The following is a 4,393-nucleotide window of genomic DNA, read 5'->3' as shown; positions in this document are numbered from 1 at the left end:
CCTTATCAACAATACAAGGTACAAGGTACAAGGTACAAGAAAGGAGCACATGAAAATGACATCAAACAAATTTCAGAAATAAATTCTACAGCTGCACAAAATGATAAAGGCTAGCTGGATATTTTATTCCATTGTTTGTTATACATAGACAAATAATAGTAGGACAAGTGGATTAGGGTACATAGTACGATTTTACTTTTTCGTCCAAAGGGACCTGTATAAATTAGCATGTACAGTGCAAGCAATACAACAAGAAAAATTCTCTCAAATCACTGTTCTATTATTTTTTTCTTTCACAATACAAAGACACTGCCTTTACTACGCCATAAAGGTCAGTTTTTTTGAGTTTTTGTGTAGCTTTTGTCAAAATCTATTTGGAACTTGTGAGCTTGAGACAACTTTTTCATTTTTTTCTCCGCTTAGTTTTCAAAGCAAATATTCACAAATGGACCTGAACAAAGCATAATATATATATATATATAGAAGATTCGTATAGCCCATTCTAGATGCCTTGGTATTCAGGTCTTGTTGATTGATTGTAGAAATAGTACAAACGTATACTATTTGCTTTTACAAACATGGAATCGTATCATTTAAGTGGCCTAGTTACTCATAGTTATGTCGGACGATCATTAGATATATTATTAGTACAACTCATTCTACTATTAAACACATTATTATATTCACGGCTGTCACATGGAGGCCTTTAAAAAACAAGGAACTTAACAACTAAGTCAAAATGTTCAGATGAAAAGTCGTAATATACAGTCCATCAATTATTGAGAATTTGGTTTAACTGTTCAAACAATTGCTCTTGCTGCAGCAAGTTAATTTGGGGATTATATGCAAAACCATTTAGCATCAAGATGGAGATTTCTAACACATTAGCATTCCTTCTCCTTCTTTCACTATTCCTTTTATCTTCATGTATTGCTTCAGTAAAAAGTAGTCATGATGATTTTCTTGAATGCCTTTCTCATCAAATAAAGAACTCAAGCTCAATATCCCAATTCATTTACACCCTGGGGAACTCATCATATTCTACCATTTTGAAATCCTACGAAGGAAATCCAAGGATATCGTTAGATGTCAAACCATTCGTCATTTTCACTCCTTTTGTCATCGTTGATCTTCGAAACCTAAGAAAAATCTCCATTGACACAATAAACAAGACTGCTTGGATCCAAGCTGGTGCGAACCTAGGAGAACTTTACCATAGCATTGCAACAAAAAGTAGGACTTTGTCTTTTGTCGCGGGGTCCTGCCCTACAGTTGGTGTTGGAGGATACTTTAGTGGCGGAGGCTATATCATGATGTCTCGGAAGTATGGCATAGCTGCTGATTACATCATTGATGCTAAAATAATTGATGTAAAAGGAAGAATTTTAGATCGAAATTCCATGGGAGAAGACCTATTTTGGGCTATTCGAGGAGGTGGAGGAACTAGCTTTGGTATCATTGTCTCGTGGAAGGTGAAGCTACTTGATGTTCCTGACAAGGTGACTGCTTTCAATGTAACACTATCTCTAGAACAAAATGCAACTCAGCTAATCCACAAATGGAAACATATTGCTCACAAGGTTGATAACAATCTTCTCATTAGAATCTTCATAACAACATATGGGAAGAGCTTTTTTCAAGTCTCCTTTACAGCGATGTTTGTCGGACAAATCAAAGAACTCCTTCACGAAATGAGAAAGAGTTTCCCTGAATTAGGGGTGTCAAAAGAAGATTGTGTTGAGATGAGTTGGATAGAATCTATTCTCTTCTTTGCTCATTTCCCAGGAAGTGAGTCACCTGATGTTTTACTAAACAGGACTGCCAATACTGATCCATTATCTTATAGTAAATCAAAGTCAGATTATGTCCAGCAGGTTATCTCCATGAATGGTCTAAAAAGTATATGGAAACTAATTCAAGAGGAAGAAACTACGGTTCAACTGCAATTCAGCCCTTGGGGAGGAAAGTTTAACGATTACTCAGAATCCGAAACTCCCTTCCCCCATAGAGCTGGGAACATATTCATGATCCACTATCAGGTGATTTGGGAAGAAATGGAAAGTTCTCAGAGATATATAGCTTGGACACGGAAACTTTACCGATACATGTCTAGGTATGTTTCTAAGTCTCCAAGAGCTGCATATATCAACTAGGATCTTGATTTGGGAGTGAACAACAAAGGGATTACAAACTATGCACAAGCAAGCATTTGGGGAATGAAATACTTCAAGAACAACTTCAAAAGATTGGTACAAGTAAAGACCAAAGTTGATCCAGCAAATTTCTTCAGGAATGAACAAAGTATTCCTCCTTTATCTAGAGAGAAGCTTAGCGCGATAATATTCAAGCCTACAACAAATGTTTTCTAAATATTTTGCCTAGATATTTATTACAACTAGTTACCAGAGAAGTATGTATTAGTATTTATGAAATAAATGAAAATATCCCTAACTTATGATTCAACCAAAGGGCGTAAAATTTATCCGACTCCATAACAAAGGTTTGAAGGATTGGGTTTTCAAATTCACCATTCCTTGATTATGTCTAATGATCGTCAGACATAATGTAAGTAACTAGGCCACTTAAATGATACGATTCCATGTTTGTAAAAGCAAACAGTAGACGTTTGTACTATTTAAATATGTTCAGCTCTAGTTGTGCAGTGATTTATATACGCAGGGGCATGCAGGCTTAAAGGTGGGGTTCAATTCCTAACTCTCAACGGGAGCATAAATCTTTTTGTAAAAAATTATTAAAATTGTAGTAAATAGTAGGTATGAACCTATAACTTTTAAAATACAATGGGTTCAACTAATAATCTTAAAAGGTTGAACCCCCTAAAGTTTAAATCTTAAATCCGCTTCTGTATATAAGTGTAAGTTGATTTGGTCTAATAGAAACAGCGGTGGTGCTGATGCTTCCTCGTGGAGTTACTCGAGTGCTGGGGGTGACTGGGATTTTCTAACGTTTTTTATTCCCTATCATATGTACTTTTTCTTTTTCTTTTTATTTTTTAAAATACACGTGATAATTTTTTATTTGTCACTTTTCCATGTCATTTGCGATTGTAACTCACGTTCTAAACTTGCCAGACGGGGGTGTCCACACTAGACACACATGTCAAGTTGAAGTGTCTACTTGGTCATTGGGTAAGTTTTAGAGTCAAATTAACACTTGGAGCTAAGTTTGAATGTCAGTCTATTTATTTTATCTTTATTGTAAGTTTTCACTTGGTGCTTATAAAATAGAATGACTCGCTATTATCCTTTAACTTACGTGATTGAGTAAATATTTCTTAGAGAATAGGGTAAAAAATGTATTAGCAATGGTTCAAATTTGTCCTCTTCCATCTATTAGATCAAATTTGCCTCTTTTTCCACCTATTAGGATAAAAAATGTAGTTAACGTTAAATTTAAATCTAAAATTGTCCCTTCTTTTAACAAAAGCTGATGTGGAATATATGAAATTTTTTAATTAAATATGCAACATTATTTTTATTGGTCCTCATGTGATTAGACTCGGGGAACTTTCACAACTACAACTTTTCTATAAGTAAATTATACAAACTACAACCACTTTCAATATTTCATATGGTACCATCAAAATAACTTATATGTTATACCTTAACTTAAAAGTTGTCAATCCTCCTTCAATTATGGCTATTCCTAAAATTTTGAATTAATAAATGGTAACTTGTTAAATATAATTACTCCTTCCCAAAATCTCTCCTAGGCTATCGTTGCCTCACACTACGTAGGAAAGAAAAACCATTTTTATTAATATATATTTTATAATTTAGAAATGACCTTTATTATAGATAGATACTTTTCAAACTAAAAATCGTAGACATATAGGGAATATTTACAAATAAATATCTAGTATAAACCCTACTTGAAAAAACGGTTTTCCCAATAACAAAAGTCGGGTGCATAGGGTTGTTAGCTCGTTTTGACATTATTTTTCCTTTGATTTTTATTCTTTTACTTTTCACTTTGATGCAATTATCTTTTTGTGACTAAAAGAAACTATTAAGAAAAGTGCATGAATACTCATATTAATTCGTAACTATTATTCGCACTTCAGCATGAAAACTATTCTTGTAACTTTTATATCACCAAAAATAATATGTCAAGTATATTGTAATTGTATATATGGTATATAAAATCAAGTATAGTGTGCTATTGTATACATTATATAATATTAAGTATATGATATACAACATATGGCATTGGTATAATATTAAGTACTGTGTTATTGTATACATTATACTATGTAAATAATTTATTTATTTTTACAATACTATGTAAATAAATTGAAGTAAATTGTATTTGTGTAATTTTTTTAAAGTAGTTGTAATGCCTTTAAATTACTTTTTAAAAACTTGTATTTCTG

General features: G+C 32.8%; 1 pseudogene; it reads left to right on the top strand.

The window, feature by feature from the left end:
- The first annotated feature begins 760 nt into the window (after positions 1–760).
- Positions 761–2,454, top strand: LOC132629306 (berberine bridge enzyme-like 18; annotated as a pseudogene).
- Positions 2,455–4,393: the final 1,939 nt, after the last annotated feature.

Source organism: Lycium barbarum, chromosome 2 (genome assembly GCF_019175385.1).
Source record: "Lycium barbarum isolate Lr01 chromosome 2, ASM1917538v2, whole genome shotgun sequence".
Taxonomy (NCBI): domain Eukaryota; kingdom Viridiplantae; phylum Streptophyta; class Magnoliopsida; order Solanales; family Solanaceae; genus Lycium; species Lycium barbarum.
This window is presented reverse-complemented; position numbering and strand designations above follow the sequence as displayed.